We start from the raw sequence: 25769 nt of genomic DNA on the forward strand, positions 1-25769 counted from the left end.
AGCCAGGGGAGGGAGACCATGCAGACCCCTCTGTTTAAAAATAAAAATAAATTGCAGGGCCTCTGAGGATGGGATCACCAGGGCCTAAATCAGCCTGGTAAGGAGGGCCGCTCCACCCCACTTCCCTTTTTGTATAATAAATAAGGGCCTAACCCTGGGGCAGAAATTGGCCTCTGAGGGGGGGCCCTCTCCCATTTCATTTTAATAAAATGTAAAAAAATGGTCCAGCCCTGGGGGATGGGCTCCTCGTGGCTCAAAAGGGTCAAGGGAAGAGGGGAAACGCAGTTCCCCCTTCCTTAAAAGGCAAAAAAATCAAAAGCCGGTGTTAGACCTGGTACCATTGGCGTGAGTCTCCCTTCCATTTTTCACTGATTGCCTCCTCTGTTCTTGATCTGTTTGCTGGTTTAAATGCTTTGGGCACTGTGCCACTGCTATTCAGTGCTGCAGTGCAAGTACTCCCTATGTTAAATTGATGAATTGATTAGTGACTCCATGATTGGCTTATTTGATTTACTTGTCAGACCTTAGACCATGTGTGCCCTGGGCCTGTAAATCAAATGCTGCTAGAGGGTTTGCAGCACTGATTGTGCCACCCACAGAAGCAGCTGGTAAAGTGTGTCTCAGGCCTGCTTTTGCAGAGCCTTGTGCAGTCCAGTACTGCCATGTTGACTTGGTAAGTACACCCACTTACCAGTCCTTAAACCTTCCCTTTTCTACATATCAGACACCCCTAAGGTAGGCCAAAGGGCAGGGTGCATTGTATGTAAAAGGTAGGACATACCCTGATGTGTGTGGCATGTCCTGATAATGAATTACAGCCATTTTTGTTTTTCACTATTGCCTGGCTACCTGTCCCCATAGGCCAGAATGTGCAGATTGATTATAACATCTCATAATCCTAAATGACCCAGGGAACATGGTAGAAATTCGAATTTAGTATGCCTGAGCTCAGAATTATAAAATACATATTTTAGTGAAGTTGGTTTTAACATTTTGTGTTTGAAAATACCACTTTTAGGACATAGGTATTTTCGTACCTAACCATCCAGCCTGCCTCTGCTAGCTTGTGTATTGTATGTCTGGTTTTGTGAGTGACAGGGGCTGAGAGACTCCAGGAGACAGGGTGAGTCAGCAGAAGACTGAATAGACCTATAGTGTATAGTGGTGGGAGGAGTAGCACCTGGCCCTGAATAGGGCTGTGCCTTCCTTCCACAATGCTTGCTCCACCTCCCGGGGTGTGTCTGAGGACCCTGGCCCACCCTGCCAAAGGAAAGAAGGAGTCCTGTAAACAAAGTGCTCCAGGACTGCACAGAACTGGTTTGGACTAGGTGCAGGCCCCTCTGCCTTCAGAGGACAAAGGATTTTGCAGTATGAATATGGGGACCCAGACCCCAAGACTTTAGATCACTTCTGGAACAACAAGACGAACCTTTGCCAAGGAGAAGAACCAAGGAAGCTGTAGGAACTTGGACTGCTCCCCTACCAGTGTGCTGTGTTGCTGGGTTGGCCTGCAGTGGTGTCTTCATTGCCAAGGAAAGGAGAAGGAACGTTTAAAGAACTTTCATCACCTTGCAGAATATTTCTCCAAGGGCTTGAACTTGTGCATGCCTCCTGCTGAAGTCTCAGGGATAAAAGACTTCACCACCAGCTCCCGTTTGAATTTCCTTGCTGGGAATTCTGTCTGCAGATGCCTGTGTATCACTGGGAGCTGGAAGCGCGACTCAACGAGAAGAAGTGTGTCGCAGTCGCAGCAGTTGCCATCGCATCGCCAGAGAAGCGTGTCGCCACCGCAGAGGTCGCCGTTGCATCACCGGAGAAGCGTGTCGCTGGGCCTGTTGCGGCTCCAAAGTTACAGAGTTCGCCACACATCTGGTGTGCACGCATCTTCTTCACGTCGTCGCTTTGCATCAAGGGCGCCATCTTATCACATTGCACCAGATTGTCGCATCGCATCGAGGCGCCAACTTGCAGCATCGTAACCGGAACGCAGTACGAGAATCAACGCATCACCTCCTCTCCGATAAGGAACAAGACGCATCCCCTACTCTGCGCAAGCATTGAGGAGCGACGCATCGCCTCCCCCGAAGCAAGGAACCAACGCATCTCCCTCCCTGCGAACCTTTTGTCTGTTTTGCGTTACGTATCCAAGTACTTTTGTGAGGAACGTGTCGCATTTATCATCAACTTGAACTAAGTTACTTCTACCATCTTTAACTCTATTTTGAGTACAGTATTGTGGATTTTTGTCGTTTGTGGTCTTGTGTTAAGTCTATATAAAGAATACTTATTTTTATAAAACCTTTGTGGTGTCCATCTGTGGTGTTTTCACCGTGTTACTGTATGTGTTCACAAATGCTTAACACACTGCCTCTCTGCTCGCTACCAAGGGGGTGAGCAGGGGTTATCCAGGAGTGTAATCCCCTTTCTCTGACTTAGAAGCAAGAGTCCCTATTTGGTCAAAGGTACCTACCTCTGCTAACTAGAGACCCCCAGTTCTAACATTGGTAGTCAGCGGTGGGATTTGGACTTGCATTTGTGACTCATATACAGTAATTGGTGTACACTACTAGTGAGTTCAGACCAAACGCGACCACATACTGTTTGGTAGAATTATTTATTTTTCCTTGGACTGTTATTTTCCCTGAGAACTGCCAATTCTTACTGCCATGAGCAGACCAGCATCTGTTGCATCTATGGATCTAGATTTTGAGGAAGAGAGGTTGGAATCCTACAATTTGAAACAGCTCAAGCATCTCTGCAGAAAATTGAAAGTTGCTACCCCAGGCATTTCCAAAAAGGATGACTACCAAGAGGCACTGAGGGCCTGGGTAGAAGCAAGAAATGCCCCTGAGCTGGTGGTGGAGCCAGCTGGGGATGCAGATGGGCAGCTGGATAGGCCAGTGTTTCCAGCTAGGGGAGGGGTACCGTCCCCACCTGGCAGTAGCGTCTCTTCCAAAGACCTGTCCTCCAGAGAGCTGGAAGACAGGGAGAGAGCTAGGGTGCACAGAATAGAGATGGCTAAGCTCAAGATGGAGGGTCAGAGAGAACTAGAGAATAACAGGTTGTCCTTGGAGATAGAGAGGTTGAGAATGGAGCATGAGAGGGTGTTGAGGGAGTTAGAAATCAAGGCAAAAGGCTTAGCGATCAATCCCTATGGTAGTAGCGCACCATCTGTGCCTTCAGAAGGCAGGGTATATATCCCCAAGGATGTCATCAAAGATTTCCATAAGCATGAAGATATTGGGCAGTGGTTTGCAGCCTATGAGATAGCAATGTTGGCCCACCGGGTCCCTGAGAAGGAATGGGGAGCTGGGTTGTGGGGCCGCGTTGTGAGTGAAGGGAAGGATACTTTGCTAGACCTACCCAGTGAGAATAGGATGTCTTATGCCCACATGAAGGAAGCCCTGATGACAAGGTATGGTTTGACCCCAGAACTCTATAGACAGAGGTTCAGGAATTATAAGAAGCTGGAGGCAACCACTTGGGTAGAATATGTATCTTTCTTTTGCAGAGCTATGGATGGTTGGGTGAAGGGTAGCAAAGTGGATACTTTTGAAGCACTCTATGATTTGTTTGCATGGGAGCACTTGTCTGCTAATTGTTTTCCAGAGCTACACCAGCACCGTATTGATAGCAAGTTAACTAACCCTAGGAAGCTTGCTGAGGAGGCGGACCGCTGGGTCAGTACCAGGGTCCACAAGGGTCATGTGGGAGACTCCCCCAAAGGTGGGCAGGGTCCCCAGCAGAAGAGTGGGGGGAGCAAGGGAGTTCCATAAAGGGTCACAAAGTAATTCCCAAGGGAACCAAGGGAAGGGTTCCCAGCCTCCCCCTGAGAAGAAGCAAGAGGCCCGACAGGTAAACCTATTCAGAGGGGCCCCTACAAGTGCTTTACGTGTGGTCAAGTGGGCCACCGTTGGTATGATGCACAGTGTCCCATGAAGCACCACCACGTGCACGACCCAGTCAGATGGCGAGTGTAGCCCTGGGAGCGGAGGAGATGGGTGCCCAAGGTGGCTGGGTTCCCGCAGAAATGTCCCTTGTCTCTTCAGGAGACTTTGGGACGGTCCCTATGACCCAGCTGCCTGATAACACTAAGAAATACAGGCAGTGGGTGACCATCAATGGCCATAGGGTGGAAGCTCTAAGAAACACCGGGGCTAGTGTGACAGCTGTCAGTTGCCGGTCGGTGTCCAAAGAGCACGTTATCCCCCATGCATTCTTCCCTGTAGTTGCTGCGGACACCTCTAAAGAGCCAGTGTGAGGTGGCTCAAGTTCCCTTTGAGTGGGGGGGGGGCCTCTGGTACTCTTCAAGTAGCTGTGAGGCCATCCATGCCTGTGCATTGTCTGTTGGGCAATGATTTAGAGAACTCCCCTTGGGCTAAGGTGGAGAGAAGGTCACATTTGGAGATGTTGGGTCTGCCTGAGTGGGCATGCATGACCACTCGGTCTATGACAGCCAGTAAGGGTGTTCAAGAGATCCTGGAGCCTGAAAGTATGGCCCAGGTACCTGCCTTAAAGAGAAGAGGTAGGCGGCACAGGAAACCAGCCCCCATTGTTCCCACGGTCCAGGAGGAAGCAGACCTTGAGGTGGATGCCCTGGAACCTACAGGGGAGCAAGTTGCTGAACTGGGGGACCTGCCTGAGGTGACCCATTGGCAGCAAGAAGGAGGACCCTCCAGGTTGGAATTTTGTGCAGATCAGAAGAAGTGCCCTTCTCTTAAGGGTTTGCGGAAACAGGCCACAAACCAGGCAACAGGTGATCAGTCTGGATCACATTAGATCTACTGGGAGACGACCTTCTGTATAGCGAGCCTAAGGTTGCTGAGCCTGGGTCAGCCCGTGTGCTGGTGGTATCCCAGCGCTTCAGAGCCTTCCTACTGGGGTTGGCTCATGATGTGCCGTTAGCTGGACATCTGGGGCAGGACAAGACCTTTGAAAGGCTTGTCACCCACTTTTATTGTCCCCAGATGCAGAAGAGTTCAGACACTCATTGTAGGACTTGTGAAACTTTCCAGGCAAGTGGGAAAAGTGGAAGGAAGCAAAAGGCTCCTCTCCAACATTTTCCTATAGTCAGTACCCACTTTGAATGGGTGGGCATTGACATTGTGGGGCCACTGGACCCCAAGGCAGCCACGGGCAACAGGTTTATCCTGGTCTTGGTGGACCATGCTGCCCGGTACCCGGAAGCCATCATGCTCAGGACAGTAACGGCTCCTGTGGTGGGACGTGCACTGATGGGGATTTTCTGCCGTGTGGGGTTCCCCAGAGAGGTGGTGTCAGACCATGGTACAAACTTCATATCTAATTATATGAAGTCCTTGTGGCAGGAATGCGGTGTTACATACAAGTTTACCACTCCTTACCACTCCCAAGGTAATGGGCTGGTTGAGAAATTCAAACGGACCCTTAAAGGCATGATTATGGGTCTTGAGGAACCTATGAGGCTAAGTGGGACGTCCTCTTGCCATGCCTTTGGTTTGCTTACCGTGAGGTGCCACAGAAGTCCTTAGGGTTCAGTTCCTTTGAACTGCTGTATGGACACCCAGTAAGTAAGAGGACCTGTGAGCCTTGTCAAGGAAGGCTGGGAGTAATCTCCCAGGAATCCTCCCCAGGATGTATACAGTTGCATGCTGGCCTTCAGGAACCAGACTCGGCGATTCAGACAACTTACTCAGGTGAACCTGGAAGCCAGCCAGGTGGAATGGAAGCAGTGGTACGCTCAGAATGCCACTCTGATTGAGCTTCAACCTGGTCAGAAAGTTTGGGTCATGGCCCCTGTAGAGCCTTGTGCGCTCCAGGACAGGTGGACCGGACCATTTGAGGTGGTGGGACGCAAGAGTGATGTCACCTATTTGGTGAACTTGCGGTCTCCTAGGAGCCCTTTGTGGGTCCTGCATGTGAACCGCCTGAAGCTCCACTTAGAAAGGTCCGAAGTGGGCATGCTCCTAGCTACAGAAGTTGGAATGGAGAAGGAGACTATAAGCCTCTTCCTGACCTCCTGTCTGCAACAGAGCAAGATGGGTCAGTGGATGGTGTCAACCTCTCTGCCACACTGACCCCTGAACAGCAGCAAGATTGTCGCCAACTATTGGGGCAATTCTCTGATTTGTTTTCCCTGGTTACTGGTATCACTGAGTGGTGCGTCCATGATGTGGACACTGGGGACAGTCCTCCCGTGGAGCACAAGGCTTACAGAGTGACTGACAGAGTCAGAGCTCACATCAAGGAGGAAGTCTCCAAGATGTTTGCCTTAGGGGTGATTGAGTCCTTGGGCCAGCCCAGTGGTCTTGGTCCCAAAGGCTGCCGCGCCTGGTGCCACACCAGAACTCCGGACTACTGAGGGCTCAATTCAGTCACCAGTACTGACGCGCACCCCATCCCCAGAGCTGATGAGCTCATTGATCGGCTAGGGGCTGCAAGGTACCTCAGCACGTTTGATTTGATGTCTCCGGTACTGGCAGATTGCCTTAACTGATGGGGCCAAAGAGAGGTCAGCATTCTCCACACCAGATGGGCACTACCAATTCTGGACTATGCCCTTTGGGATGAAGAATGCCCCTGCTACCTTTCAGAGGTTGGTCAACCGGGTGTTGGCTTGACTGGAGGATTTCAGTGCCGCCTACCTGGAGGACATTGCAGTGTTCAGTGCCAGTTGGGAAGAACATCTGCGCCACCTCTTGGAAGTGTTGATGTCACTGCGAAAGGCAGACCTCAACCCAAGATTGATACCATCCTGGCATGGGAACCCCCTTAGACTCAGACACAGGTAACAGCCTTTTTAGGACTCACGGGGTACTACGGGAGGTTTGTCAAGGAGTATGGCAACATTGTTGCACCCTTGACTGAGCTGACTTCCAGGAAGCAGCCCAAGAAAATGAACTGGACTGACACCTGTCAGAAGGCTTTTGACGCCCTGAAGACTGCCATGTGCACAACACCCGTGCTTCAGGCGCCCAACTTCTCAATGGACTTCATTGTCCAAACAGTCGCTTCAGAGCATGGTGTGGGGGCTGTTATTTCACAGATTAATGAGGAGGGCCTAGACCAACCTGTAGCCTTCATCAGTAGGAGGTTACTTCCACGGAAACAGAGGTGGAGTGCAATTGAGCGTGAGGCATTTGCTGACGTCTGGGCACTGAAGAAGTGAGACCGTACCTGTTTGGGACTCCCTTCCGGGTTCAGACAGACCACTGGCCCCTCAGATGGTTGATGCAGATGAGGGGTGAGAACCCGAAGTTGTTGAGGTGGTCCATTTCCCTACAGGGGATGGACTTTACGGTGGACCACCGCCCTGGCACAGAACACGCCAATGCTGATGGTCTGTCCAGATTTTTAGGCCTTAGTGAAGAGAACACCCAAGGGGAAGGGTAGCTCTCCCCACATTTCAGCTGGAGGGGACACGTGTTAGACCTGGTACCATTGGCGTGAGTCTACCTTCCATTTTTCACTGATTTACTCCTCTGTTTTTGATCTGTTTGCTAGTTTAGATGCTTTGGGCATTGTGCCACTGCTATTCAGTACAGCAGTGCAAGTACTCCCTATATTAAATTGATGAATTGATTAGTGACTCCGTGATTGGCTTATTTGATTTTCTTGTCAGACCTTAGTATAGTGAACCATGTGTGCCCAGGGCCTGTAAATCAAATGCTGCTAGTGGGTTTGCAGCACTGATTGTGCCACCCACAGAAGCAGCTGGTAAAGTGTGTCTCAGGCCTGCCATTGCAGAGCCTGTGTGCAGTCCATGTTTACTTTGTAAGTACACCCACTTACCAGTCCCTACAACTTCCCTTTTCTGCATATCAGACACCCCTAAGGTAGGCCCAAGGGCAGGGTGCATTGTATGTAAAAGGTAGGACATGCCCTGATGTGTGTGACATGTCTTGATAGTGAATTACTGCCATGTTTGTTTTTCACTATTGCCAGGCTACCTGTCCCCATAGGTACAGAATGGGCAGTTTGATTATAGCATCTCATAATCCTAACTGACCCAGGGAACATGGTAGAAATTTGAGTTTAGTATGCCTGAACTCAGAATGATAAAATACATCTTTTAGTGGAGTTGGTTTTAACATTCTGTGTTTGAAAATACCACTTTTAGAAAGTAGGTATTTTCTTACCTAACCATCCAGCCTGCCTCTGCTAGCTTGTGTATTGTATGTCTGGTTTTGTTAATGACAGGGGCTGGGAGACTCCAGGAGACAGGGTGAGCCAGCACAAGGCTGAATAGACCTATCTGCATGCAGAGTGGTGGGAGGAGTAGCACCTGGGCCTGAATAGGGATGTGCCTGTCTTCCAAATTGCTGGCTCCACCTCCTGTGTTGTGTCCAAGGACCCTGGCCCACCCTGCCAAAGGAAAGAAGGAGTCCTGTAAACAAAGTGCTCCAGGACTGCACAGAACTGGTTTGGACTATGTACAGGCCCCTCTGCCTTCAGTGGACAAAGGATTTTGCAGTATAAATATGGGGACCCCGACCCCAAGACTTTAGATCTCCTCTGGAACAACACAACAAACCTTTGCCAAGAAGAAGAACCAATGAAGCTGTAGGAATTTGGACTGCCCCCTGCCAGTGTGCTGTTCTGCTGGGTTGGCCTGCAGTGGTATCTTCATTGCCAAGGAAAGGAGAAGGAACGTTTAAAGAACTTTCATCATCTTGCAGAGTATTTCTCCAAGGGCTTGAACTTGTGCTTGCCTCCTACTGAAGTCTCAGGGACAAAAGACTTCACCAGCAGCTCCCCTCTGAATTTCCTTGCTGGGAAGTCTGTCTGCAGAAGCTTGCATGTCGCTGGGAGCTGGAAGCGTGTCTCAACGAGAAGAAGCGTGTCGCAGCTGTTGCCGTCGCATCACCGGAGAAGCGTCTCGCCGACGCAGAGGTAGACGCCGCATCACCAGAGAAGCGTGCCTTTGTCACAGCTGTTTACTGACGCATCACCGGAGAAGCGTGTCGCCATTGAAAGGGTCACCGTCGCATCACCGGAGAAGCGTGTCGCAGGGTCTGTCGCGGCTCCAAAGTTACAGAGTTCGCCGCACGGCCGTAGGGCGTGCACGCATCGTCTTCACGTCGTTGCATCGCATCAAGGGCACCATCTTATCGCACCGGATTGTGGCATTGCATCGAGGCGCCAACTTGCCGCATCGTAACCGGAACGCAGTACGAGAATCAAGGCATCACCTCCTCTCCGGTAGGGAACAAGACACATCCCCTACTCTGCACAAGCATTGAGGAGCGATGCATCGCCTCCCCCGAAGCAAGGTATCAACACATCTCCCTCCCTGCAAACCTTTTGTTTGTTTTGCGCTACACATCCAGGTACTTTTGTGAGTAACGAGTACAGTATTGTGGATTTTTGTCGTTTGTGGTCTTGTGTTAAGTCTATATGAAGAATACTTCTTTTTATAAAACCTGTGTGGTGCCCATCTATAGTGTTTTCACTGTGTTACTGTATGTGTTCACAAATGCTTAACACACTGCCTCTGAGATAAGTCTGTCGGCTCGTGCCAAGCTACCAAGGGGTGAGCAGGGGTTATCCAGGAGTGTAAAACCCTTTCCCTGACTTAGAAGCAAGGGTCCCTATTTGGTCAAAGGTACCTACCTCTGCCAACTCACAGGACGCCACACCCCCTTTCTCTTCTATTCTGCAAACGTGTCTCCTGGTGCGCTCTTGGTTGAGGGATAAGGTCCCCTTCACTGATGAGGGTTCTTAGGGGCCAACTAGCCACTTGTTACCTCCAGTAAGCCCCACACAGTGGGACTGCTGAGAGGTGGTCGCAGGCCAGGCCACTTTCTCCAACACTCTGCAAACACACCTCTCGGTGCACTGCTGGTGGGGGGATGAGGTCCCCTTGCCTCCTGAGGGCGTCAGGGCTAAAGTGGACTTTATCCCCAAAGCAGCAGTGCGCCAGGAGGTGCGTTTGCAGAGTGGAGGAGAAAGAGTTCATGGTAACTGAAAACCTCTCTGCAAACCAACTGTGTGGGACTTGCTGGAGGTAACAGGAGGGGTAGTTGGCCCCCAAGGACCCTCAATAGCCCAGGGGACTTCATCCCCCTACTAGTAGTGCATCAGCAGGTGTGTTTGCAGAGTGGTGGAGATAGGGGGTATGACCTGCTATCAGACCTCAGCAATCCTACTGTATGGAACTTACTGGAGGTAATAGGAAGCTTCAATCCAGTGGAACAGTGAGCCCGGGACCCACATCTGGGCATACCCGGCGCACTTGGGGCCAGGAAGCAAAAGACACACAATTGATGGACAGGATGCAGAACCAATTAAAACATTCACCCCCAGTCAAGAGATTTCGGTTAAATCCATCATTCTTATGCTTACCATGCCACCTCAGTTTAGACCTGGCCATATGCAAATCAGGCTTGACCCTGTGCCTCATGGGAACAGTCCAGCCCAAACTGCCAAGCCAGGTCCTCCCTGGACTGGAAACAAGCATCCTAGGATGGGTTTCGGGGTTTCACCCCTCATTAGCCAGGATAGCTTGAATCCAATGGCACAGTGAGCACGGGACCCACGTCTGGGCATACCCGGCGCACTTAGGGTGAGGAAGCAAAAGACACACAATTGATGGACGGAATGCAGATATTTAGGCATGATTTTAAATCCTAATGGGGAATATCCGGTCATGCTATTAACTAAGGAACTACAATGTGTGAGTCAGGTGAATACATTTGACAAATGGGTGGTGAAGAAATTTCTCGTGTATTCAAGAATCATTAGAAGTACGCTTTTGATGAAGGAACCCTAGCAATTAGAATTAAACAAGTTGTTAAGTCAAGGGATAATTGAGCCTATAAAATTATCGGAATGGTTAGCTCTGACTGTTGTTGCTCCCAAGGAGGGTGGTAAGGTCAGGTTATGCATAGATTTGAGGGACCTCAAGAGGAATATTGGGATTGACAGACAACCCCTTCTGAATATTTCAGGAAAATGTTATCAGCAATGTCCGGAGGAAAGGTGTTCAGTTTTGTTGATATGTCGGCGGCGTACCACGAAGTCGAATTGCATAAGGATTCTAGGCTTCTGACATCCTTTGTTACTCCATTGGGTACATTCTGTTATTTGCGAATGCCGTTTGGGCTAGCATCGGCATCAGCAGTATTTCAGATGGTGATTAAACAGATTTTCGAGGGCATGGAAAATGTGTGGTATTTTCAAGATGATGTAATGATAGCTGGAAGGGATGAGTTGCATTATGATGAGTTGCTTGAACAAGTAATCAAACGCTTGGATGAGCATGGGTTGACTGTTAAATGAGGAAAGGATCAGTTCAGAAAGAAACGGGTCACATCTCTTGGACATGAGATATCAAGTGAAGGGATACAACCAAAGAAGAGTATTGTCCAAGTGATGCACTGTGTCCAAACACTAAGGATCAATTGAAATCCTTTCTTGGACTAGCAGAGTACTGCTCAAAATTTGTGAAGAATTTTACTGAGTTAGTTGAACCTTTAAGAATATTGATGAAGAAGAACACAGTGTTTAAATGGAGTGACACGTGTGAGAAGGCATTTCAGAAGGTCAAAGAAAATATTATGCAAGCTCCTTCTCTTGGTCAATTTGAAGTAACGGCCGCAACATATTTGACAACTGATGCTAGCAATGTTGGCTTGGGTGCTGTGTTGAAGGATCAAAAGATAATAGTTGGATTTGCTTCTAGGAGGTTGCAAGGTGAGGACAGGTCATATTCTGTGATTGAGAGAGAAGCCTTACAAAAGGGGGGGGTGGTGATGGACAGAGCATCAGAACCAATCAAATACTCACACCCAGTCAACAGATCTGGGTTTGATCCATCACCGTTCTTTAGCCCACTCTGCCACTCCAGTTCAGACATGGCCATATGCAAATCAGTCTGACCCTGTGCCTCATGGGAACAGTCCAGCCCGAACTGCCAAGCCATGCCTTCCCTGGACCGGAAACAAGCTTCCTAGGACCGGTTTCTGGCATTTCAGCCGTCTTCAGCCAGGCTTGCTTGAATCTAGTAGCAAAGTGAGCAAGGGACTCACGTCTGAGCATACCCTGCCAACTTATGGCGAACAAAGCGGTACAAAAGGGGGTGGTGATGGACAGAGCATCAGAACCAATCAAATACTCACACCCAGTCAACAGATCTGGGTTTGATCCATCACCGTTCTTTAGCCCACTCTGCCACTCCAGTTCAGACATGGCCATATGCAAATCAGTCTGACCCTGTGCCTCATGGGAACAGTCCAGCCCGAACTGCCAAGCCATGCCTTCCCTGGACCGGAAACAAGCTTCCTAGGACCGGTTTCTGGCATTTCAGCCGTCTTCAGCCAGGCTTGCTTGAATCTAGTAGCAAAGTGAGCAAGGGACTCACGTCTGAGCATACCCTGCCAACTTATGGCGAACAAAGCGGTACAAAAGGGGGTGGTGATGGACAGAGCATCAGAACCAATCAAATACTCACACCCAGTCAACAGATCTGGGTTTGATCCATCACCGTTCTTTAGCCCACTCTGCCACTCCAGTTCAGACATGGCCATATGCAAATCAGTCTGACCCTGTGCCTCATGGGAACAGTCCAGCCCGAACTGCCATGCCTGAACTGGGGTGGCAGAGTGGGCTAAAGAACGGTGATGGATCAAACCCAGATCTGTTGACTGGGTGTGAGTGTTTGATTGGTTCTGATGCTCCGTCCATCACCACCCCCTTTTGTACCGCTTTGTTCGCCATAAGTTGGCAGGGTATGCTCAGACGTGAGTCCCTTGCTCACTTTGCCACTGGATTCAAGCAAGCCTGGCTGAAGACGGCTGAAATGCCAGAAACCGGTCCTAGGATGCTTGTTTCCGGTCCAGGGAAGGCATGGCTTGGCAGTTCGGGCTGGACTGTTCCCATGAGGCACAGGGTCAGACTGATTTGCATATGGCCATGCCTGAACTGGGGTGGCAGAGTGGGCTAAAGAACGGTGATGGATCAAACCCAGATCTGTTGACTGGGTGTGAGTGTTTGATTGGTTCTGATGCTCCGTCCATCACCACCCCCTTTTGTACCGCTTTGTTCGCCATAAGTTGGCAGGGTATGCTCAGACGTGAGTCCCTTGCTCACTTTGCCACTGGATTCAAGCAAGCCTGGCTGAAGACGGCTGAAATGCCAGAAACCGGTCCTAGGATGCTTGTTTCCGGTCCAGGGAAGGCATGGCTTGGCAGTTCGGGCTGGACTGTTCCCATGAGGCACAGGGTCAGACTGATTTGCATATGGCCATGCCTGAACTGGGGTGGCAGAGTGGGCTAAAGAACGGTGATGGATCAAACCCAGATCTGTTGACTGGGTGTGAGTGTTTGATTGGTTCTGATGCTCCGTCCATCACCACCCCCTTTTGTACCGCTTTGTTCGCCATAAGTTGGCAGGGTATGCTCAGACGTGAGTCCCTTGCTCACTTTGCCACTGGATTCAAGCAAGCCTGGCTGAAGACGGCTGAAATGCCAGAAACCGGTCCTAGGATGCTTGTTTCCGGTCCAGGGAAGGCATGGCTTGGCAGTTCGGGCTGGACTGTTCCCATGAGGCACAGGGTCAGACTGATTTGCATATGGCCATGCCTGAACTGGGGTGGCAGAGTGGGCTAAAGAACGGTGATGGATCAAACCCAGATCTGTTGACTGGGTGTGAGTGTTTGATTGGTTCTGATGCTCCGTCCATCACCACCCCCTTTTGTACCGCTTTGTTCGCCATAAGTTGGCAGGGTATGCTCAGACGTGAGTCCCTTGCTCACTTTGCCACTGGATTCAAGCAAGCCTGGCTGAAGACGGCTGAAATGCCAGAAACCGGTCCTAGGATGCTTGTTTCCGGTCCAGGGAAGGCATGGCTTGGCAGTTCGGGCTGGACTGTTCCCATGAGGCACAGGGTCAGACTGATTTGCATATGGCCATGCCTGAACTGGGGTGGCAGAGTGGGCTAAAGAACGGTGATGGATCAAACCCAGATCTGTTGACTGGGTGTGAGTGTTTGATTGGTTCTGATGCTCCGTCCATCACCACCCCCTTTTGTACCGCTTTGAGAGAGAAGCTTTGGCATGTTGTTGGGGCATTAAGCACTTCAAGCATTTCCTGTGGGTCTGCCTTTTCGAGTCAGGATGGACCATAAGCCTCTGGTGCATATGTTCAAAGGTGGCAGAGGATTGAAAGGAGGAGTTACACCCAGGATTTCTAGATGGATGCTATCTGTCCTGGAGTTCAGTTTTGAAATGGAGTATTTGAAAGGGTTGAGGAATGTGATGGCAGATTGCTTATCCCGCTTGCCTACTGAGGCGATGGTTGAAGATGAGGAAATTAATGTGAATGATGCTTGTGAGATCCTAGAGGGTATGGCGTTGAAAAAAAAATGGGATGTTGCTATGGAGGAGGATTTGGTGTTGGGAAAAGTGAAAGAGAATATTAGGCATGAATGGCCACAGGAAATGCGTCATGATGTCCAAGTAGAGGGTTATTGGGGTGTTAGAGAGGAGTTGAGCATTTTGTGTAGCAAAGTGATGAGGAGGAATGGTATTGTTCCTCCTGTGGTTCTTCGTGATTGCATTGTTCAGTTGGCACATGAGGGACATCCTGGGAGGAGTATGACCAAGATAAGGATAAGACAGACTTATTGGTGGCCAAAATTGGATAACATGGTGGGGGATGTAGTGAGACATTGTTGTGCCTATGCCAACAGTGATAAAGTGAAAACGATTAGGCAACCCCCACTTAAGTGTGTTGAAATACCAGTAAGACCTTGTTAGAGATTAGCGATTGATTTCATTGGTCCCATAAACAAATTAGGCAGTTAATGTAGGTTCATTATGGTGCTTGCCGATTATCACACTTAGTGATTTGTGATCAAACTAATGACTACTATCAATTCTGAAAATGTGATAGATTTTCTAGAATAAGTTTTTTTTTAGGAAGGTGTGCCGAAAACTAGTGAAAGGTTTTATGGAGAAATGGGGCGTTGTCCATGAAAGGGTAGCCTTGTTTAGGCCACAAGCGAATGAAATGGTAGAGAGAATCAATCGCTTAATCATGGACAATATACAGTTGTCTCTGGCTAATGGTTTGTCATGGAGGAGGGAACTGAGAAAATTGGTGTGGGCCCATTGGACTACTCCTCATGTTGTGACTGGAGTCTCTCCTTTCGTTTCCCTGATGGGAAGGAACCTGGTAGGAAGGAGAACCCTGTTTGGTTAGTTGCTAAGGATTTTGTGTGGGTGGATCACGAAGCAATTATGGCTAGCGTTTCCGCAAAACAGAATTGTGCAGAAAACTACTACAGCATGAAGAAGGGTGTGAAGGAACCATGTATTGAGGTGGGTGATTGGGTTGTCACAAAGAAAGGTGGTATAGTGGTAAAAGGAGATAGTAAATTCTCCAGCCCACAGAAAGTTGTTGAGGTAAAGCGTAACATGGTCGGCTTGGAAAATGGGACCACGTGGAGTATAGGAAATGTCTGCAAGGTTGCTGAATGTTCTAGATAGAAAGATTTTCCTGTGCATACCTATCATAGGAAATTTTTTTTTTTTTTTTCCTATGTTACTTTGAGTTTTATTCATGTACTTATGTAGGTCCATAGTTAGATTGCATTGGGGGGATTTGTTAATGTTAATGTTAATGTTACTGGGTACTTGTAAAGGGCACGGCTACTCCCGGGAGTGTCCCGGCGCTGTTCATTGTTTTTGTATTTCCTATTTTTGTCTTTCATAAGGGAAAAGATGTGTAGAGTCGATGATGAAATCTGTAATGTAGACCTGGTTAGAAAGGCCAGGTTGAACTTGGAATGCGATGACATGTAATTTTCTGTGTGGGGTCTGTACTGTTTTGAACAGCGTGAGGCACACAGTCTCCTTAGGCTTGAGCCGGGAGGTAGTGGTCTTGCTTTTTTAACTACTATGAGCACATGTTACTCAGCGCGCTACTAACCTTTCATTCTTTATAAACTTTGTTTTCGTTACCGCATCGCGCTGCCAACCATTCATTAATTTTAAACTTCCTCAATCATTAACGCTTCGCCATACCTTTTCTGGTGATTCTGGCCGCAGGGTGGGTACTCTCTCCTGTGTTCCGGCTTCATTAGCGGAAGTCGGGGGGGCTGCCATCTTGGGTGCGAATAGGTCAGCGCAGCAGTCACTCTCCAGAGAAGGGACAAAAGCAGAGGCAGCCGCGAGCGCGCAGCAGTAAGTCTCCTGAGGCTTGAGCCGGGAGGTAGTGGTCTTGCTTTTTTAACTACTATGAGCACATGTTACTTAGCGCGCTACTAACCTTTCATTCTTTTTAAACTTTGTTTTCGTTACCGCATCCCGCTGCCAACCATTCCTTCATTTTAAACTTCCTCAATCATTACCGCATCGCCATACCTTTTCTGGTGATTCTGGCCGCAGGGTGGGTACTTTCTCCTGTGTTCCGGCTTCATTAGCGGAAGTCGGAGTGCCGCCAGCTTGGGTGCGAATAGGTCAGCGCACCAGTCACTCTCCAGAGTAGGGACAAAAGCGGATGCAGCCACGAGCGCGCAGCGGACGCGCGCAGCGGGCGCGCCGAAGGCAAGCCCGTCTGCACCCATCCGCGCCTGGATATCGCCAGACGCCAGACCTGCTGATGGTTCCAACTCAAAGGTGCCAAGCTATACCAGGGAGTTTTTGATATCCATTGTCCAGCGGCCAAACCCCTGCGACTTGCACCTAGGGACTGCGGTGGAAGGGCCTTTTTGCTGCTACAATTGTGGCTACAACTCCTACCCATCACTGCCCACACCACTCCCTGCCCCATCAAAAATCCCTTTAAAAATTCTACACCTGAATGTGCGCTCTCTGGTCAAACACTATATGGAGATCTATGATCTTATCGAGGATGAATCTCCTGATGTGTTTTTATTACTGAAACTTGGCTTACTGATGACACAGTGGCCGAACCAGGCCTTGCACTCCCCGTGGGGTTCTGTATTCGGACTCTTAACAGAGGGACTAGAGGCGAGGGATTAGCTGTGATTTTTAAATCCTTCCTCCACTGCACATTTGTTAAGGAAGACGTCGTAGGGTGCGAATGCGCCCGTTTTGTCATCTCCTTTAGCGCACACTCCTCTTTCTCCGGCCTATTAGCTTACCGCACCCCTGGATCCATCTCAGAATTCAAAATAGCCATTATTGAGGCTGTGCACTCCCTTGCACTGAGAACCGCGAATTTTAGCCTCATTGGCGATTTAAACATCTACTTCGATTGTCCTTCCGATCCGGAAATTGTCAGCCTGCTTGCTGATTTCGCTGCTTGTCAACTTAGACAGCTGGTAGTGGGATCCACCCACACTGCTGGGCATTTACTGGACTCAGTTTTTTCCAACATCCCCTCTCTTACGGTCAAGACCCCTAGCCCAGTGTGCTGGTCCGATCACCGCCTCATTTCCATCGCCCTCCCCTTTTTTGAGGGAGTGACCAGAGCTGACCTTAGGGCCACCTTCAGACGTTGCTGGCATAAACTCAAGCTGGAGGACCTTCTTGCCTGTTTGGCTTCTTGCCCCCCTATCCTTGACACTAACCCGGAGCAATCGTATAAAGCAATCTGTGAGTGGATACTTCAGGCATTAGACACTTATTCCGGCCAAATGGTCCAAAGGCCACTGCTCTAGCTCCAATCCTTGGTATAACGATTCTTTACCCGCCCTGCGCACCACATGTAAACAGCTAGAATGGGCCTGGAGAAAGGACTATGACCTCACAGATAAGAAACGGTATCAGGACGCGATCAAACGCTACCATAAAGCCATACATTTGGCTCAAGCAGCCTACCTCGCCAATGAGATTAAATCTAGCAAAAATCCTATGAAAAGCATTTTTAACATACTTAACGATTTTAAAAGGAGGAAGGATCCCCCTACCTCGACGATTTCGTCTGGACAACAATGCGAGGATCTGGCCACCTTCTTTGTCCAGAAGGTAGAAGCTATATGTAAATCCTTCCCTATCTGCACCACGGACCTGGTGACCCCTTCAGCACCCAAGCCTATCACCATTTTGGCAGTAATACCCTCCATCTCCCAGGACGAGCTTCTCACATTGAGCATTAAGGTCAAATCGGGCTCCCCTCAGGACCCCATGAGGCCGGCCTAATTTAGAGACTGTCTACCTATACTTCTTACGCCCTTATGGCAGACGATTAACGCCTCTTTTAGCATGGCAGTGGTCCCTTCGGCATGGAAGCAGGCAAAGGTGCTCCCCCTTCCGAAAAAACCCATACTGGACCCCACCAAGCCGGAAAATTTTCGACCTATTTCTCTTCTGCCTTGGGTTGCAAAAATCGCAGAGGCCCACGCCAATCGAGTCCTCTCTGACTTTCTGAACAACAGCAGGATCCTAGACCGCTCCCAGAATGGTTTCCATACCACAGAGACAGCGCTATTAGCAGTGAGTGAACATCTGTGGACCATTTTGGATGAAGGTCAGACGGCGGCGTTGATATTGCTTGACCTGAGCGCCGCGTTTGACACGGTCTCCCATCAGATCCTCCTGCGCCGTTTAGAGGAAGCAGGGGTAGTCGGCATGGCACTGGAATGGTTCCGGTCCTTTTTGTCCGACAGATCTTTCCAGGTCTCTGCCCCTCCCTTCCTCTCTTATGTCCATTCCATCAAGCAGGGGGTCTCCCAGGGCTCGGCGTTAAGCCCGGTTCTATTTAATCTCTATGTCCAACCCCTGGCAGAAGTTTCGCGGGACCATGGCTTGACCATGGTCTCCTATGTTGATGACACCCAGCTGGTGGTGGCCCTTTCTGATGACCAGTCTCGGGATGCCACTCAGTTCCGGAATGGTCTAGAGGCGGTCGCCTGGATAAGCACGAACTGCCTACAACTTAACGCTAATAAGTCTGAAGTGTTGTTGGTGGGGAAGGACAAGGGGCTCTGGAGTACGCAGTGGTGGCCAGCATCCTTGGGCTGTGCCCCAACCCCTAAATTGGCAGTGAAGAATCTAGGGATCTGGCTTGATTCCACGCTTGGATTTCAAGATCATACTAAAAAGATCGCTGGCACCTGCTTTGGACTCCTGCGGGGTCTGAGGTCTATATTAGGGTTCTTTGATCCATCCACACGTCAGCTGATAATCCAGGTGACTATTCTGTTGAGACTTGATTATGCTAACTCCTTACTGTTAGGTGCCAATAAGGCGGAAGTGAACCGCCTTCAACGAGTCCAGAACGCAGCCGCCCGAATGCTGCTCAGACTGCCCAGAACATGTTCTGCGTCGGGTGCTCTACGCCGCCTTCACTGGCTTCCCATTTCCAAGAGATCGAATTTAAGACACTGTGTTTAGCCTTTCAAATTTTAAAACTCTCCACCCCTGAGATCCTATCCAATTTGCTGGTCCTCTATGTCCCCACCCGCCAGCTATGCACTGCTGAGCAAATCCTGGCTACCGTTCCCCGTGTGAAACGCACCAGGGCGGGGGGCAGGTCCTTCCGCTATCTGGCCGCTAAGTTATGGAACTCCCTCCCTGTGCAGATTCATCGTTTAGACTGCCTGTCATCCTTTCGCAAAACATTCAAACCCATTTGTATCCTACAGTCTAGCCCTGGCTCTCTTTGGACACTGCTATCAACGCCGGTACGCCCCTTCGCTGGGGCAGCTGCGCGCTATACAAGAGAATTTAACATAACATAACATAACACAGCTGTAACTGTTTTGCTGGGGATATCATCTAAGAATAAACACCACTGTACAAGCAACTGGAGTGGCGTAATTACTACAGGTTACAAGGTCATTATAGTTAGCAAATAGAATTAAAAAAATCTTAGAAATTCACTGAAAAAAACAAAGGTTACGGGGACGTTATAGCTAGGCTCAGATTTCACTTGTACAAAACCAGAGAAATTCAGCCATTATAGTTATCTGAGTTAACTATAACTCCAGCCCCCACAATGCACTGCTAATAATCTCACATATCATATCACTCATGAAATGGTCAGTGACATCACTGATGACATCAATGATGACATCTCAATTGACATCAGTGATGATATCATCCACAGCATCTCTGACGCACCCACTCACACCCCTATAGAATCTTTTAAATACCCCCTGCCACTCCCACACAATCATTCACAAACCCATTCACAGAGTCATACCAGTACTTACACACTCACTCACTGATTCATTGAGCTACACACACATCCACTCGCTCACCCATACTGCCACTCATACACCCACTCACTCACTAATACAGCCATTGAAATATCCACTTATACACCCATACAAGCACTCACACACTGAGTGAGTCAGCCATAGAACAACTCACACACCTAGACACTCACCCATACAGTCCATCACACAGCCACTTACTCACCCAAACAGTTACACACACACTCACTTACTTACTCATACAAATACTAACACATACTCACTTACCTATATAGTTAGTGACAGAGGCACACACTCATCCATATAGCCACTCTCATATTCACTCACTCATGTATACAGTCACTCATATACCCCTTAACTCACCTATACTGCCTTTCACATACCCAGTTACTCACCCATTCTGACACATTTGCTCAGTCACCGACACAGCCATACAGACACTCACTCACCCATACAGCTTCTGAGACACACACATAGTACTGAATACAGCTGCCCAATTCATCCACACAGGCAGCCACACACCACACCACCTCACCCACACAAACACCCAGACAACCATAGAGGTAGTCAGTCAACCAATCAATCACCCATATATCCAATCACATACCCAGTAACACACTAATACATCCACTTAGACATCAACTGACAGACAGATACACACATTCACACAACCAGTCACTCACAAATATATTCACTGAGACACCTAATCACACACTTATACAGTCAGTCACGTACCCACTCAGTCATCCATACAGTCAAGCATACACCCACTGATTCACCAATACACCTAGGTATATATATTTAACACTCATAAACTTTTTAAAAATACTCACAGTCAAATATCATCAGTGATGTCATTTGAAATGTCATCACTGATGTCACTGACCATGTCATGAGTGATGTAATATGTGAGTTCATAAGCAGTGCATTGTGGGGGTGTGACTTATAGTTAACTCAGGTAACTATAACAGCTGAATTTCTCTGGTTTTGCACAAATGAAATCTGAGCCTAGCTATAACGTCCCTGTAACCTTAGTTTTTTTCAGTGAATTTCAAAGGTTTTTTAAATTCTATTTGCTAACTGTAACGTCCTTTTACCTTTTGTTTTTTTCAGTGAAAAAAAAAAAATATATATATATATAGATATAGAAACAGTCCTTTCCGATCTCTTCTCAGCGGAGATAAAGGCACGGACCTCTCGCCTCCAAGAATCAAATAACAAATCCCACAACACGGAGAGTGGGTGAAGCAGGTGATTTATTTCCCAAAATGTTAAATCAAGAAAGTAGCAGGACCAGTGTCCTCCATGACGCGTTTCGCTCCACGCAGGGAGCTTGATCACATGATGCGTCTCCGTGTGATGACGTAATAAATAGAGACCCTGGGCACCAACCATGTGAAAGAGATGAAAAACAGACTACACAATTGTGTTCATTCAGTATAACAAAGTCCGAATACTAATGATGATATAAATATCTTGTGCAAAATACGCATACAAAGGACAGAACATCGTAATAACAAATGTAAACAATTATTTCCAAAATTACAAACAGATGACAAAAGGCGGTATTCAAATCGATACATAGTGTATATAATCCATCTCTAAAGTAGCCTGTGTTGCCCTTGGGAAAAAAAACTGTCTAGACATAGAGGACAGGTGTCCTGAATAAAAAACCCAATAATGCTGTCATGTCTTAAATAAATGCGTGAAAAGTGAATATTTACCTTGCAAGTGCATAAAACGGACATCTGATATTGAAAAAAAAAGGAAGAAAGAAATCATGCATAGAGTAATAGATAAATCAGAATAACCAGGGAGATTTCAACATATCTAAAAAAACAGTTTGGCAATACACGTGTCTCACTCGAATAAAGATGTAATAGTAAAGATAGTTTGTCACTGAAAAAACCACAGGCTAAAAAACATAAGGTAAAAAAAGTGACACGAAATTGACCAAACAAGATGAACTGAAAGCCCATATCGATCATATTAGCAGCATGTGTAGACAATAGCAATGCTAGTGCAACAATTATAAAAATGCTAAAGACCATAAATAGATAAAATCTCCTGTTATAAAATTGCATGAAAGAAATAGTAAAAACTCTATACAAAAAATACCCCAATGATAAATAGTCTGTTGATATTTAAAAAGCTAAAGTGCTTTAAAAAACTGTGCAAAATAGTGCTCTTGGAACAACGATAGAAACAATAGCAGCAAGTCAAGATAGTCATAACTGATTTTTGACACAAGCAATCCTAAGGTTGTGTTGGTGCAAAAAGGATAAATGACTGAATTCAGAAGTAAAAGAATGAGGAGTGTAAAAGCCATTACAGGCAAGGCTTGCTCAGTTTGGGCAGAGAATACATATAAATATACCTCTCTCTCACTCATTAAACACAGAAAGGATAAAAATACAAAACAGGGTATATCAATCATAAAAAGTTGTGCAAATCTTCATTAATGTTAAGGCCATTGGGGACTCTTGTGTCGAGAGCTAGAATGAAGTGAGACTCTCGTTGTCTCAACAGCTTATCTCCATTGCCTCCCCGTCCGGGGTTGGCAACTGACCCTATGACTGTATACTCCAAGTCCTTTAATTTATTGTCATGAATGGACTTGAAGTGCCTAGCAACCGGATAGTTGTGGTCAGAATTGACAATGGCCCTGACATGTTGCAGGATACGTTTATGCACAGGAAGTTTGGTGCTTCCAATATATTCCAAATTGCAAGTGCACTTGAGTTTATAAATGGCATACTCAGTACGACAAGTTAAATGTCCTTGGATAGCTATCTCTATTTCACTAAATGCTGTTTTATAGTGAGTGCTATTAGTTGCAAAAGTACAAGCATGGCAAGAGTTACATTTAAAGAACCCAGTCCTAGTGAGCCAAGTGCCCTTAGTGTTGACCACAGGCATAGCTCTCACAAGGGCATCCCTCATAGAAGGAGCCTTTCTGAAGGTGATAGATGGTAAGTTAGGTAGGATGGGGCCAAGAATGTTATCAGTTAAAATGATAGGCCATTCTGAATAGATGATCTTGCGGATAGCATTTTCTTGAGAACTAAATGTCGTGATCAAGCAAATCGACTGTATCTCTGGCTCTTAAGTATTGATTACAGTTTTGGTACTGGGCTGTAGCAAATTTGCTCTGGGTACATTGTTTGCCTTATTCAGGTCAAGGGTCAAGTGATGTTCTTTATAGCCCCTGTCCAAGAATCTGCGAAATGCTGCCTTCTGGCATTCAGTGGAAACAGTTTCAGAGCTGCAGATTCTTCGAATATGAATAAATTCGCCATACGGTATGCTATTAATAAGATGACGTGGATGTGCACTGTCAGCATGTAGAATTGAATTACCTGCAGTGGTATATATATATCCAGACGAAAACTGCTCAAACAGTGAAGACGCCATACGCAATGTTTGAAATTCACCTTTAATTGTAAGGTAGGCAGCAGCAATAACAGTCATGGCCTTCCAGCGCGATGTCTGCCATATACACCATATGAGTTTCGGGATAGTCCCCTTGATCACTGGCATGGCTTGTGGTGGAAAACAGCTGCGCAAACTTAACTCGCACTTGCGATTGTCTTTAAATAGTCCCGCCCTCGTGGGCATGTACAACAGTGCATGCTGGTTTTTGAAGTTTTAAGTTAGTGTGTCCATAGTGGTGCTGCTGTCTTAATCCCTCCATTTATTAAAATCTGTCAGGTCGCTGTTCTGGACAGGGCTGTCATGCTGCTTAACTCATGCCGCACCAAACCGGCAACATCGCTCCTTCAATGCGCTGTATGTTTAAAGCACAAGAACCCGTTGAGCAACAGTGGGGTGTCTTCGTGGCCAGAGCAGGCCACTACAAATCCAGACGAAAACTGCTCAAACAGTGAAGACGCCACACGCGATGTTTGAAATTCACCTTTAATTGTAAGGTAGGCAGCAGCAATAACAGTTGTGGCCTTCCAGCGCGATGTCTGCCATATACGCCATACGCATTTCGGGATAGTCCCCTTGATCACTGGCATGGCTTGTGGTGGAAAACAGCTGCGCAAACTTAACTCACACTTGCGATTGTCTTTAAATAGTCCTGCCCTCGTGGGCGTGTACAACAGTGCATGCTGGTTTTTTAAGCTTTAGGTTAGTATGTCCATAGTGGTGCTGCTGTCTTAATCCCTCCATTTATTAAAATCCGTCAGGTCGCTGTTCTGGACAGGGCTGTCATGCTGTTTAACTCATGCCGCACCAAACCGGCAACATCGCTCCTTAAATGCGCTGTATGTTTAAAGCGCAAGGACCCGTTGAGCAACAGTGGGGTGTCTTCGTGGCTAGAGCAGGCCACTACAAATCCAGACGAAAACTGCTCAAACAGTGAAGACGCCACACGCGATGTTTGAAATTTACCTTAATTGTAAGGTAGGCAGCAGCAATAACAGTTGTGGCCTTCCAGCGCGATGTCTGCCATATACGCCATATACACACACATATATATAGATATATATCTCAAAACAATACCCTTTCAGGCTTAGAGTGCCGCATATCTTATGCAAAAAAGGAAGCAAAAAACTCTTGGTAGTTCCCAAGTTTAGGTGGAGAGCAGCTCCTATATAGACCTCCCTACATCACCTCAAATGCGTGTTTTTCTAGCAAAGTTTTTAGGTATAGGATTAGTGCAGAGCCATCCATGCTGAGCTAGAAAGGGACAAAGGAGCTGATTATGAGTTGACAGTCCGATGGATCGCCAAACCCACAGTGGCGGTGTGGCTATTCTGAGTTAGGCAGTTGGACCGCCATAGGACCGCTGCTACTGCCAGGGATCGTGGATCCCTGGTGGTCTTGCAGCGGTCTGAGGCCCACAATATGCTGGCAGAGCCCCAGCGACACCGCCAAGCTTATTACGAGTTTCCTCACTGCCACAGTTTTCATGGGGGTAAGCTCGCCCTGAAAAGTGTGGTGGTGAGGAAACTAAGGGGACCCTATAGGGCCCCCTGTTGCCTCAGGCCCAGTTCCTGCATGGCAGGCACTCAAGAGTCCATGCCATGCAGGAACGTTCTGTGGGGCTCCCATTGCGGTGCCTTTCTAAGGTTTAGATATGAGCCTTTGAAAGGCACTACCGTGGGACCTCCGCTGCAGGACTACCCGACCTGTATTCCAATCGGAATATGGCAGGCAGCCAGACTATGGGTTTGGCGTCTTGGAGCGGGGCGCTGGCATGGGGACCCGCTCCTAGACCGCCAAACTCGTAATCAGGGCCAAAGTTTTTTTGCCTTTTTACAGCACAGTCGTCAAGCATAGGATTAGTTAGTACCATCCACGACGAGCTGAAAACTGAGAAAAGTCTTTTACCACTCCAGGTACAGAACTGCAGCTTTGGATTTGTAAAATACCAAAGCCTTTCGCCATTTTTACAGCAAAGGATAAGCTAGTATCATCCATGCCAAGGTTTTGTCAGGTTTCAGCTCGGCAGTGATGGCACTAGCTAATCTTATGCTTAAAGACTTTGCTATAAGGTGCTTTTAAGGTGCATCATTTACAGGTAGCATGTGCAGGTACGTTTATAAGTTTTCTTCATTGACATTTGTACAGTTTTCAGCTGCCACCTGCGTAGATTAGTAGTGCATTTACGCTGTCGGATAGCTTTGCAAGCTAGAGCTTTGAGAGTGGAAAATGTG

Source organism: Triturus cristatus, chromosome 1_2 (assembly GCF_964204655.1).
Source record: "Triturus cristatus chromosome 1_2, aTriCri1.1, whole genome shotgun sequence".
In the NCBI taxonomy this organism is placed as follows: Eukaryota; Metazoa; Chordata; class Amphibia; order Caudata; family Salamandridae; genus Triturus; species Triturus cristatus.